Consider the following 13,610-nt stretch of genomic DNA (forward strand, 5'->3'; position numbering starts at 1 on the left):
AAGGACGGCGATCAGGAGACGGCTCCGGGAGATGCTGACACTTCCATGTCGGCGGACTCGAAGTTGGGTCCGGATGACGAGGACAAGTCCGCTCCGGACATGTCCGCCAAGGCGTCTGCGGGAGGCGCCGATGTGGTTGAGCCCCCGGTGGGTGGTCGAGTTTCGGACTCCCCCCAACCGGAACATGAGGTCGAGGCTTCGGACGTCGACGACGAAGTCCAATACGTTGGAACGAAGAAGCCTTTAGAAGGTCCGGCTGACGACGTCGAAGTCGTCGAAGTCGACTCCGAGCCGGACGACGAAGTGCAGCTGGTGAAGGTCGAACCGGCGGTCAGGAAGGAAGCTCACCTGTCTACGGTTCAGGAAGACCAAGTGCTCGAGGACACCGAAGTGTCTTCGCGGATGTCCTCCGCAACGGCTTCTGCCCGAATGCCGACTCAAGTCCGACCGACGCCGGTGTCTCCATCGGAAGATCAAGTGAAGGCGTATGTGGCTGACCAAGTGCGACGATGGGAGAGGGACGTCTCCGAAAGAAGTGTTCCTCCGAACATCAAGTATGAATGGCCTCAAGCTCATTTGGATTCAACGGCTTACATGTCTGCTATCCTGACTACATCTGAGTACTTACGGAAGCGGACGTCGATGGCCGTGGAGGCGGACGCTTGGATCGCCGAGATGGAACTGACACGTCGGACGTTTGGGGTCACCCGAGACTGGACGGCTGCGACGATCCCGGTCGGACTCTTCTCCCCACGCGAGGGTGTTGCGGTCCTTCAGACGCAATTGTTCGAGTCCGGCTTCAGTTTTCTGAACTTGGTTCCTGGCTGGTTCCGGACACGAGCTAACAAGGCGCACCCGGACTTGGTCCGCCACGTCGTCGCAGAGATGCTCCTGTTGCTGTCCATCGAGATGGCCGAGCTGAAGCAGCTGATGATCAAGGCGACCGAAGTCCAAGCGCAGACGGCTCGCCCCGAACGATCGCGTCCAGACTTGACTGCACCGGAGCTTGACGCGGAGATGACCGACCACGAAGTCGAGTTGCTGGGACGCGGCTACATCCAGATGCTCAAGGTGTCTGGACTTCAGACGCCGCGAAGTCCGAGGAGCCCCGCGGTGAGTGAGCCTGGACCCAAGCGCGTCCAACGTGTGCCGGCGCTCGCACCTTCGTCGTCCATCCCGACGCCTGAGTCCCCGCAGTCTGTGTCGTCGTCTGCTTTCCGAAGTCTGGAAGGTGCTCGACCTGGCAGTGTGGCGTCCGGTCTGGATGCCTCGGTCAAGTCGGAATCTCGAGCATCGTCAAGCCTCTTCGGAACGTCAGGTGGCTCGGACGAGTCGCTTGCTAGCGCCACGTCAGGATTGCGAACCTCGAGGGACAGCTCGTCCGGTTCTTCGGGACTGAGCTGGGGTCAAGACGCTGGATCGCACATGCCGGCCGTTCCGATGGCGATGACTGCCCAGACGCTTGGTGGAGTGGCTCCGGTCGAATCCGCGATGGCCATGTACGTCACCCAGGAAGCTCTCCCCCCGAACCCGGTGCGCGTGGATCAGGACGATGTCGTTATGTCTGAGTCCGAACGATCGCACGCCCGGGGACGGAGGTCGAAGACATTCCGGCGTCGCTCCAAGCGTCGAAGTCCGTCGCCATCCGACAGTTCCAGCAGCGACGATGATAGCCGCCGCCGCAGGTCCAGCCGGCGCTCCCAGTCTGAGCGTTCGTACCGCTCGGGACGGTCACATGATTCAGCCAGTTCTGGAAGCACCCAAGTTGCCTTGAACGCCATGTTCCAGGTGCAGGAGGCGGTCGCCAGGATGGAGAGGCACCAGGACTCCGCGCTCGAGAAGCTGAACACCAAGCTGGACTTGGAAGTCGCTCGGAGGTTCGGACCGCCGGCTCGGGACCCACCTGCGAAGGAGGAGTCCACCCGGAACCCGGCCGACGACACTTGGACACGCCGCGAGGTGGAGACCAGGGAAGCCGCTCGACTGGAAGCCGCGCGTCTGGAACGTGAGCGAGCGGACGCACTCTTGGCACAGTATCGTGCCCAGACGGAGACATGTCAGGCCGAAGAAGCGCAGCGCGTGGTGGCCATGATGGAGTCCTTGCAGCGCGAGCTAGAAGACATGCGCGCGGGGCGGGCCCAGGAGCGAGAGGCGGCCAAGAATGTCCAGAAGTTTCTGACTGGACAGTTGCGCGACCTTCGTGCAACATCCGCCCAGACGCCTCCGCGACCATTCGCATTCAGACCTGATTCGGCAACTCGGGACCCTCATGTGACAACGGAAAATCCAGTGGCGACCAGTCGTCAGGTCAGGCGTCCAGAATCCAGTGGCGTAATCAGGGGAGATGTCATACGGACCTCGACGAACCTCGACGAATTCCTGGCGGCCCAGCTTCGGGCGACTCTCAGCGCCGCCACCAAGGCCGACGCCGCGCCGACGCGCGCCAAGACCGAGAGCGCCCCCGACGCCTCCGCACGAGGACACGCCGACGCGCGCCCCGAACGAAAGGCGCAGGCGGAGGGCGTGCCACAGCGCAAGGCACAAGCTGGCTCGGCGAGACGGGGGAAGTCTGCGAGTGGCAAGTCGACAGAGCGAGGGGGAAGGGACGCCTTGTCCCGTGGAGAGAAATCGAAGAAGCCCCCAAGCACCGTGGTGATCCGGATAGTTCCGATTCTGGCTCAAGCTCCGACGGGAGTTCTTCGGACTCCGACAGCCCCGATAGCTCGTCGTTTGAAGATGTCGCCCCGAACACGCCGACTGTTGCAGGGCCCGGAGGAACGCTATTCACGTTCCGGCCATATGTGAATGCGAACAGCCTGGAGGATTTCGATGAGAAGGCGTCGCTGGCGGTCCGGACAAGGTGGCACGGTGGTTCAAAGGAAGTCAGAAAGCCCACTAGAGTTTTACTATCGCCTGAACAAGGTGGCAGATAAGGCGGGTATCGATTTCGACTCGTCGTCCAAGCAGCGGGAACGTCATCTGAAGGTATTCACGAAGAAGCTCTTGGACTCACGCCTTCGATCGACGTTGCAAGGCCAACGCATCCGGAGACTACGTGACTTGGAGTACGTCCTAAAGCAGCACGAAGAGATGACCCAAGGCGACGACTACGATGCTCCTCAGGCCAAGCGAGACTTCCGGGCGGACAATGTTCCGCACGGACGGTTCCAGTCGAAGCGTGCCGGCCGCGCGTATGTGGTTCAGGACGAAGATGTGTCGGATGAAGGTGAAGATGATCGGGAAGTGCGGTTCCAAGATGCGGTGGAAGAAGTTCCTGCCACTCCGTCGACGGCAAGCTCGGCTGTTGGAGGAGCGCCAACCGGAGGTGATTCCAGGCGAGACGAAGATCGCGTGCAAGATATTTCAAGCACTGTCTTCCGGATTATGGAGAATTCAGGTTGGAGACCTCCCTTGAGCGGAGATTTCCGAACACCACCTCGGTCCCCTCGTTTCGACACTGCGAACCGCACCAAGTTCTGTGAGCGCTGCAATGATTTTGGACATTCTACGGAGAGCTGCTGGACCGACCTCAAGTGTGATCGCTGCGGCCGGAAAGGGCACCCTGCCCGCCTGTGCAGAGTTCGACCTTGCCTATTCTGCAAGAAGTTTCATGAAGACCAATGTGAAGAGTGGAAGAAGTTCCAAGCTGTGAAGACTCTCGCTCGTCAAGGGACACTGGACCTTCCGTCCGCTATCCGGAATCAACTACTGGATGGGGACGTCGACTCTGGGGAACAACAGTTAAACTAACAAGCCCGCTGGATGGGGATCCAGAACGCGTCGGGTACAAGACTACCCCGGAATTGTGTGTCCTAGTGTATATTGGACCAGAGTTGAGGGACAAGCACCAAGATAACCATCAATGCATGACTGTGATTTCAGAGGAAAACGACAAGTACCTATCCGATCAACAGCGTTTGGAGCGGTCTCGGCTGGAAGAAGGTCGTCTGGGGGATAATAATTCAGACGACCCTCCCGAATTCCGACTGGGGCCCGGCCAAAGGTATGGATGGTGGAAAGAGCACAACCCTGAGGACACCAAGAAAGTGGCGATGGTGCATGGCGCTGTGAACAATTATCGAACGGATATCCTCCTGGACTCCGGAGCATCTGTTAGCATGGTGAGTTTGGACCTTGCGCGTAGGCTCAAACTCCGGCTTAAGTTTTGCAAACAGCTCCGGGTGTCTGGACTGGGTGGTGTCCCGACGATTATCACGGCTACTACCGAGGTGAAGATTACCTTAGGACCTCGCGTGGTCTACATTATGGAACTATGGGTCGCGAACATTGGCGAAGGTGTGGATGTGCTTCTCGGTATGAACTTCATGTACTCGGCTGGGGTTCGATTGTGTGCTCAGGAAGGGTTGGTCAAGCTGCCGGACGAAGAGACGGTACTGTTAGCTGGTCGGACTGCGGACCACATGGGACGTGGCCTGGACCTGGCCGTCACTCCGAAAGAGAGTCTGTACTTAGCCCCAGGTGAGGCGGCCGTCGTCCGAATTGACTACGGTCAGAGCAATCCGCAACGCGAAGTCGTTTGGGCTGGGCGAGGTGACCGCTGGGTTACGCAGATTATCTATGCTGCGAAGTCCTGGCCAGTTGCTGTGAAGGTGGTTAACATCTCGGACAAGACAGTCTGGATTGACCCTCGAACGGCGGTGGCCCGGGTTGTGGAGTTTGGATTTTCCCGACAGCCGGAAGGTTTGTCCGTCCAGGATTACGGAGGTATCGAGAATGGCAAGTGATGATTTATGAAAGTACCAACTCGAGGGAGCTCAGAGAGCGTGAGGAACGGCTCGCTCGAGCGCAGCAGAGTTCCGAACCGCCGTGTGTCCAAACTCCCGATTACACGTGGCCCACGAAGTTACTCACTCGGTCACCGGCTGATTCGGCGAAGGTGCACATGGTGCGCCTGCAGCCTAAACCTGGCGTGAAGACGGAAGGTCGTTGCCCGGATCAGACTCCTCGCCTTTCGGAAACCGAGATATCCGGAGCGTCCGAAGGAGAATACACGGTTCCTGAGGCTGCTCCAGGTGAGGTACCCGGACCAGGCGAGAATGTTGAGAATGCGAGCTCGGTGTCCGAAGTTGCGAAGGTCCAGCTGGTAACGATCGAAGATCCTGATAGGAACCCGGATGAGGACTCCGGTTCGGACTTGGACGAGTTTTATGACGCGATCAGTTTTGACGATGAGTGTCTGACCGAGTACGTTCCGGAAATCCCCGTTGGAGTCAAGCCGAATGTTGATCGGAGCCCTGAACGATCGTCTATTCCGGTCCGAAGGCTCGAAGTGGAGTACGAACGATGCATGCAGATGAGTGCGGAAGAACTGAACCTGGAACCAGCCGTGTACATCCACGAAGGTAGTGAGTTGCTGGCTCAGCTGCGCGACGAACTGGCCATGCTTCCGGAACTCCAAGAGTTGAGTCCAAGGTGTGATATCGAGAAGGCCGACGTTGGAGAACCTGGACGGACTACTTCGGCCGAAGAGGAGAAACTTCGAATGCACCTGAGGTATCACCACAAGATATTCTTGGGAGACGGGAATGCTGCCCCGCGCCGGCTCGTGGAGTGTGGTGTGATCTAGATGTCGGTGATGCTAAACCAGTTGCTCAGCGTCCGAGGTCAATCGCCCCACACTTAGCGATCAAGGTCTACGAGTTGCTGAAGAAGCTCTTAGAGACAGGGCTGATAGAACACTCCGAATCGCTGTGGGCTTCCCCGATCGTCATCGTCCTGAAGAAGAACGGCGTGGACATCCGGATGTGTATCGACTACCGAGTGGTGAATGGATTCATTCAACTGTCCAATTATCCTCTGCCTTTGATCGACGATCTATTGATTGGCTTTGAGAGTGCAATGTGGTTTATGAGTCTGGACATGGCGAGTGGATTCTGGGCCATCCGGATGACTAAGCGTGCGAAGCTGATCTCGGCCTTCGTCTGTCCGTTCGGGCACTTCCAGTGGGTTCGGATGCCGTTTGGACTCAAGAATGCCCTCTCGTCTACCAGGCAGTGATTAATAACTGCCTGTGGGGTTTCGTGAGACTGTCCCCGGAAGAAGAATTGGAGGTGGACCAAGATGTTCTGGACTTCCTGAGCTTGGACCCGTCCAGGAGTGACTCCGAAGGCCAAGTGTTGGCACTGACGGATACAGCGACGGTGTTCCAGAGGAACATCCCTGCTCCAGACAGCATGGGTCCGGTTTTGGGACGGAGCTCGTACATTGATGACATCGCACATGGCGCGCCCACCTGGGACAAGCTTTGTGAGGATTTGAATGCTCTTCTATTCCGCTTGCGCTACTGGAATATTTCTGTGAGTCTCCCGAAAAGTGAGTTTGGGAAGCTGTCGATTCCATACCTGTCGCACGAAATTAGTGCAGAGGGGATTCGGGCAGTTCCGAAAATCGCTAAGGGAGTTCAAGACCTGCCATTCCCGAAGACTCTGAAAGGAGTGCAGTCCTTCCTTGGAAGTCTGAACTACTATCATAAGTTTATTGAAGACTTTCCGGTAGTGGCTGCAGTCTTGTACGAGCTTTCAGACGACCAAGTGCAAGCCGGACGAGATCTCACCAGGGCCAAGGCTGCGTTCGAGATTCTCAAGAAGAAGATCGTTTCAACCCCACCGCTCCGGCATCCAGACCGGACAAAGCCGTTCGTGATCATCCCACATGCTAACCGTTGGGCTGCTTGCGCGGTCCTCGGTCAGGAATACGATGGAAAGATCCAACCGGTGCGATTTACTGGACGAGTTCTGAATGATGCTGAGCTCCGTTATCACATAGCTGAAAAGGAGGTGATTGCTGTGCTAAGAGTCCTTCAAGTCTTCCGAACACTTCTCGAGGGTTGTCACCTGGAAGTCTACACTCGGCACTCAGTCTTCAGGTGGATACTCCAGTCGAAGTCTGCTGACGGACGCTGTGTTCCGTGGGGGGTTATGCTCTCACACTGGGACATCACCGTCCGGAAGGTCCAGAAGGATGAAGACGGTCTGGCGGCTATCATGGGAGCTGGGATCACCCCGCGTGAGCATTTGGACGAAGTCGCAGAAGCACTGATACCTGCCAAGGGACGCGTTCAGAAGCCCCCAGTTCTCAGTGTGGAGATGCTCGACGATACCTATCAGGGCGTCGTCCTGAGTTTCGATGGTGCGGCCAAGACGTCGACTCGGCAAGGAAGCTGCGGGTGTATTCTCTGGCAGCTCCCCGGCTGGAAGGTGCTCGAAGCCCGAGGTTTCGTTTTGGACGACGTGACAGTCAACGATGCGGAGTATCATGGATTCCTGAAAGGAGTCCAGATGGCGCTCGACCGTCAGGTCGAAGACTTGGTGGTTGTGGGAGACTCTCGGATCGTGATTCAACAAGTCCAAGGTCTCATCAACTGTCACCAGCCGAACCTCCAGAAACACTTGGCTGAGTGTGAAGTCCAGAGGGATAAGTTCCGGACGTTGCGACTGGTCCATGTTAAGCGCGAGTACAATCAAGCTGCCGACTACCTGACGTCGAAGACGCTGGCACTCGGAGGGTCCTGGACTGTTCAGGATCCCGAAGAGCGGACACACCTGGAAAGAGTGTCGAAGATTGCGGAGAGGCTGATGAAGCCAAAGGTGGTCCATCTGGAAGGAGACCTATCTCCGCGTCCTGAGACTTCGGCCCGGATGGAAAGTGACGCAGTGGCTGCAGACTCACAATCCGCGCCGCTCTCTCGTGCGGCAAGAGTCTTCGCTGCGTTGACGAGGTCGAAGGCCAGGGACGCCGTACATCCGGATCCGGGAGTTGGGGACATTGCTCCTCCTGGTGATGGTGAACCTCAGCGACCCATGGGTCCCCTCGAGTATCAGGCCGAACGGTGGAGACGTATCAGGACGCACCAGGATCAGGATGCTTACTTGTCCGAAATCAAGTCGTTCCTGAAAGGGGATATCGACGGATTCTCGCCGAGAAGGCTCCGCAAGATTGCTAAGGTGGCGGACTTGTTTGCGTTAGATGCTCGGAATGTGTTATACCGTCTGGCCCGATCGACCCGAGACCGCCCTCGCGACTTTGAAGATGAGCCGAGACTGGTGATCCCGGAATCCCTGCGGCCAGACATGCTGCACTACGCACACGAGGATTTCCAAGGTGGCCACCAAGGCATCACCCGGACGTACGAGAGACTCCGTTCGGAATTCTACTGGCCAGGGATGTACGCTGATGTTGAGCGCTGTGTCAAGGAGTGTGTCGACTGTGCGAGTGGCAGGGACGACCGCCCAACGAAGGACCGTCGCCCGGAAATATTGAGCCCAGACGTCCGTTCGAAGTTGTCTCGATGGACTTTGTCACTCACATGCCGGAGTCCGAACGTGGAAACACCTTTCTGTTGTTGTTCCAGGATGCGTTTTCCGGGTTCGTGATGTGCAAGCCCATGCGGTCGACTACTGCTCAAGACGTCGCAGAGGTCTACGAAGAATGTGTGTTCCGGAGGTTTGGAGCGAGCTCCATGGTCCGACATGATCAGGACCCCGCTTCATGAGTGAGGTCTTCACACGGTTCAGAGAACTTCTGGGAAGCAAGCAGCGAGCCACTCTCGCTTATCGTCCGCAAGCTAATGGTCAACAGGAGCGGTCCGTCCAGACTGTCGTTCGAAGTATCCGAGCGTACATTGCTGAGGCGGACCAAAGTGACTGGGACGACCACGCGGAGAGGCTCATGTTCGCTCTGAACACGTCGTTCGATGCCACGCGTCTGGATACACCCTTCTACCTAGTGCATGGTTGGGACGCTCAAGGGACGCTGTCTGCGATGTTGGGTCCGAAACCCTCTAGCGTTCCGGAGCGGACTGCCTATGAGTGGCGTCGGAAGCTTCAACGACAATATAGCTACGCGCAAGCATGTGCCGAGGATCTGCAGAAGAAGGCGAAACGCCAGCGTTCTGAGGTCCAGACGCAAAGGTGGAGAGAGCTGTCCGCACGACTGAAGTCTGGGTTCGAGAAGGGAGATTCGGTCTGGCTATACATTCCGAAAGTCCAGCCGGGTCTCAGCCGCAAACTTGCCCATATGTGGCATGGCCCCTTCCGGATTGAAGAGATGCACGACAACTTCCGAGTCAAGCTCAAGGTTGATGACACTGGGTACCAGGTTAATCCCTGGGTACATGTCAGTCGACTTAAGCCACGTGCCCTCTTCCCGAAGCGTCCAGTCGGAGAGGTCGAAGTGTCCGGAGACGATGATTTCGACGCGGCCTTACTTCCGGAGGACAGCTGGGAGCCAGACTCCGAGCGTGACGAGTATGAAGTGGAGAATATTCTGGACCTCAGGTGGTCTAAACGGACCCGAACGTCTAGACGCACTCGAGAGTACCTCGTTAAGTGGAAAGGGTATGACGACCCCGAATGGTTGCCCGTATCTCAACTCAGTTGTGGAGCATTGCTGTACGCGTTCAATCAAGGTGCACGCGCACGAGCCCGGTTCCAGACGATGCAGGTTGGGGACGATCACCCCAGAGCCTAGTACATGTCTGAACTGGATCGACTGCGTGGATGTGCCCCTCGACGGAATGTGCTTTGAATCGATAGATTTGCGATGTGAGTTCAGATATGATATTTTCGGAGTGCCAAGTGGAGAACGAGTGGAGAGTTTCGGAAAGACGAAGCTTGGAGTTTGAGAAGTTTGGAGTTTCAGGACTAAGGTGACAAAGGGATAAGAATGAGGAAAACGTAGAAGATGTATTCAAGAGGAATTACGCATAATGAGTGCGGACGCTACGCCTGCGACTTGGTCCGGAGATTAATCTTCGATCGAGTCACGCTGTCCGGCTGGAATCAGAGTGCGGCGAACATCTTCCGGCAGATGGGCGATGCGCTCGTCGTCCGAAGAGCAGAGTCCCCATTCCGTACGGGCCGGCTCGCGAGCATCCAGAAGCTCCATCTGTTCCTTCAGAGTGTAGCGGACATCGGTTCCAGGCTTGGTGTGGTCCCGACTCATCAGGATCCAGTAGCAGACACGCTTGGGAAACTTCCAGATGCCCGGCTCGTTTCAGATGGAAGCCGGGACGACCTTGTCAATGTGCTTCTCCTCGGTGGCAGCCCGCTTCCTGACGCTCTCATGGTTCTTGCCACGCCGGAGGCTGAGCTTCCGGACAAACTTGGAGTCGCAGTCTCGATCCAGCACGATCCAGTGGAGCGCATGCCAAAACGCCTCTGCATTGTCTTCCATGAAATCAATCCAATCTTCGATTGCCTTGATCGCACTTGTGCTGAGACTGGAACGTCGGTGGAAGAAGAACTCCGCCAGGCGCTCGCCGGACATCTTGACCCAAGGGCGTGTAGCCAGGAATTCCTTGAGCTCGTCGGGTTGACAACGGTCTTTCAAGATGTCCAGATCGTCTCGAAATCCGGAAAACCCAGCGTCTGGAACGGTGCATGTGCGGTCGGACTACCAGGTTTCGTGCGGACACCAAAATACATCCAGGACACTTCATTCGGGCCAGGTGACTCAATCAGTCGTCGCTCTTTCGCCGTCAGTTTAGCCGGACGCTTGGCCGCGAGTGCAGTCGGGCCTCCAGAGCTGCGACGTTTCGACTTTCCAGACTTGGACTCCGCCTTGATCCCGGATCTGGACTTCTTCCTGGACGACGACTTGGATTTGGTCTCCGGCTTGAGCTTCTTGGGCGTGCCCGATTCAGCTGAGGATTGACTCAGACGTCGGCGCTTGGAGGCTCGCTTAGCAATGCTAGGAGGGATGCCATCCGGAGAGCCGTCATCATCATCGTCTGCCTCACCGTGGTCGGATACTTCGCCTGCGTCATCATCCCCGTTGCCTCCGTCATATTCGTCGTCGACACCGTCATCCGGATCTTGCTGAGGGTCGTATTCTTCGTCCTTGTCTTCAGCCTCGTCATCATCGTCGTCCTCGTCATCCTCGAGCTCGGCTGCGTCGGGATTGAGACTCGGGAGTGAGCCATCCCACTCTGGAACATCGTCGTCGACCTTGCGCAGACTGTCCAGAGCAACCGAGGCGACTGACAGGTAACGACGCGGCACATGCTTAGTCCACAGCGCAGTATCCAGACGGTGCCAGCGCATCATCGACACGAGCATGGCCACTAGGTGATACAAGGGGAACCTCGAGTGGAGACACTTGTCCTGATTGATCAAGTCCAGTGCATCCGGGAATTCCAGACCATCCTTCATCAGGAGCTGGAGATCTGGACGCAAGTCCTTCCAGACGACCGGATAGTCCGCCAAGTGCGCCCGGGCCTTCGCGCTCGACAAAGGCAGAGGCGATTCCTCTGGACGGCACCGAGAGCTCGAGTCCGGAACCCAGTCTGTTGGGAACTCCTGCGCTTGGTCCGGAGCCACCTTGCTCGACTTGGACTTTGACTTGGGAAGGGACTCCGCTTGACCCGAACGCTTGCGCTTGGACCCGGACGCCTTGGACGGTGAACCCTGCGACAAGTCGATGACAGGACCCGGCGGAGGCGGCTCACTCTCCTTGGTCTCCTCGTCCTCGTCCGCAGGCGGGTCCAGCCGGACGAAGCTTGGTGCCTGGAAACCCAGGTTGTCGTTGGCCATGACCGTAATGACAGTCTGCCAATCTGGAGGGACTGGGGTTCCAGACTCCAGATGGTCCAGGAGGTCGCGGAGCCTAGGCCAATTCATCATGACCGCCGCGTGCGCGTGGAGAAAGTTCATCACATGAGCCGTTCGGAGACGCGGTCCTTGGGACCGTGGAGCCAGGGGTGGTCGAGACGCCCGCGCGACCTTCAACTCCGCTTCCAAAGTCTTGACTTGAGCGCGCAAGCCCCGGACGTCGCTCTCACGCTCCTCCATCAGAAGTAGGAAGTCAGCACGCGCTTGAGCCATGGCCGCGTTCTTCTCTTTCTGGAGCCCCGCCACTTTGGAAACCCAGTAGTCCGCTTGGAACTGCTGCGCGCTTGAGCCGAAGAACTTCCTCCTGAAGTTCGACCTCCGACTTCACTGCTGCGTCCTGTCCCAGTCGACGCTTGATCATGTCGTACTTGGCTGTCACCTTCCGAAGGAGGGATACCGTTCCGAATGTGCGATAGGCCAGTTGCTTGGCGTCGAACTGAGACAGGATGCTCGCCAGCTCGCGCTTGACACGGAAGCTCTTGAGTTGGGCCGTGAGCTCGGACTCCGAAAGCGGATCCTCGCGCGGAGTCAAGATGAAGTCGCTGATGACATCGTCTTCCTCGAAGAAGTCATAGAGGTGAGCCAACTCAGCAGCCCCCAGACTCTCCATCTGGACCAATGCCTCCAGACCGCCGAAGCCATCTTGCAGGAAGGTCCTGCCGTCGTTGTGTCTCTCGGTCGCCGGAATCCCGACAGCCCGGACGGTGGTGTCTGGAGCCTCCCCTGGCGCGATGTCAAACGCCGCAGGCTGACTAGGCGTGGAGCCCTGCCCGGACGAAAGCCGACCCTGCACTTGGAGAACCTTCGCTTGCTCAGTGTCGAGCGTTTGAAGGCTCTTGAGGACCGCGGCACCTGACCCTTGTGGCTGATTCGCCGGGCTCGAGGCTCTTCTGCTGGGTGGAGGCGTGGGCGTCTTGTTCTTGGATCCGGAGGCCGGAGTTCCCCCTTTCGGGGCGGGCGGCTGCCACTCCGTCTCCTCCTCCTCCTCCTCTTCCTCCGCCTCGCTCTCATCGCTCGAGCTACGAGAGGCGCTCGGACGAGGTCCATCGCCTACGCCTGATGTGGCGGAGCCAGCCCCGGCTGGGGCGCTACTCGCGGCGCTCGTTGCAGGCGCGACCACCATCGTCTTGTTTGGCTGATGGGAAATCGCGATTTGGCTGCGTTTCGACGAAAGAAGTTTCCGATTGATGTTTTGCGACCCGATTGGCTGACGCGACATGGGACAAAGAAGGGAGGCCACCTCTGCGAGCTGGGCTACCTTGCCGCCCTCCGGACCACTCCGACGTTTGGACATTTTCGTCCGCCTTGCTACGCGTGGTCTCATCGCAACCTATCAGTTCGGGAGTAAATTCCTCTATGAGAGATTGGGATGAGAGGGACGGTTGACACGAAGCGGCTCCAGAAAATTTGCCCAAGTCTCTGCTCAGTGACCCGGCCAGCGACAGGCCCGTAAGACATGCGACGGAAGAGCACAAGAGAAGAGCGAAGACACAAGCGAGAAAGAAGACTCAAGCAAGTCCAGACAGAGAGCCGAAGAAGATTGCTCAAGATCGTCCAGACTCCCGCCATAGTGAAATCAAGTCAAACCCCAGACTCATTGGTCTCCGGACCCCGGACGCAGGATTCCAGACACCAGGCTCCGGACGAAGATCTTCGATGGGCGACCGGTCGCGCCCTGTCCCAGCCTGATTTGTACCCAGAAAGGCCTTCCAAGTTTCAAGTATACTCCGACCAAGATGTTAACGACCGACCAAGACGACCGACCATGATATGTTATGCACTGACCAGATTCCTGCCCTATCCATGACCTGCTCGACATGCGACGTGATTACGCCACGCCCCGACTATAGTGAAACAAAGATAAAAGAGCTGATTCCAGAGAGAACAGTGGATACAGAAGCCTAAGAAAAGATAATCAGAGAGTTCAATTTGCCAAGAAGGGCGCAGTGCTTCCCCGTCCCCAGGGACGAGGTGTGCTGT

The sequence above is a fragment of the Phytophthora cinnamomi genome, assembly GCF_018691715.1.
Source record: "Phytophthora cinnamomi strain GKB4 chromosome Unknown Contig14, whole genome shotgun sequence".
In the NCBI taxonomy this organism is placed as follows: Eukaryota; Oomycota; class Peronosporomycetes; order Peronosporales; family Peronosporaceae; genus Phytophthora; species Phytophthora cinnamomi.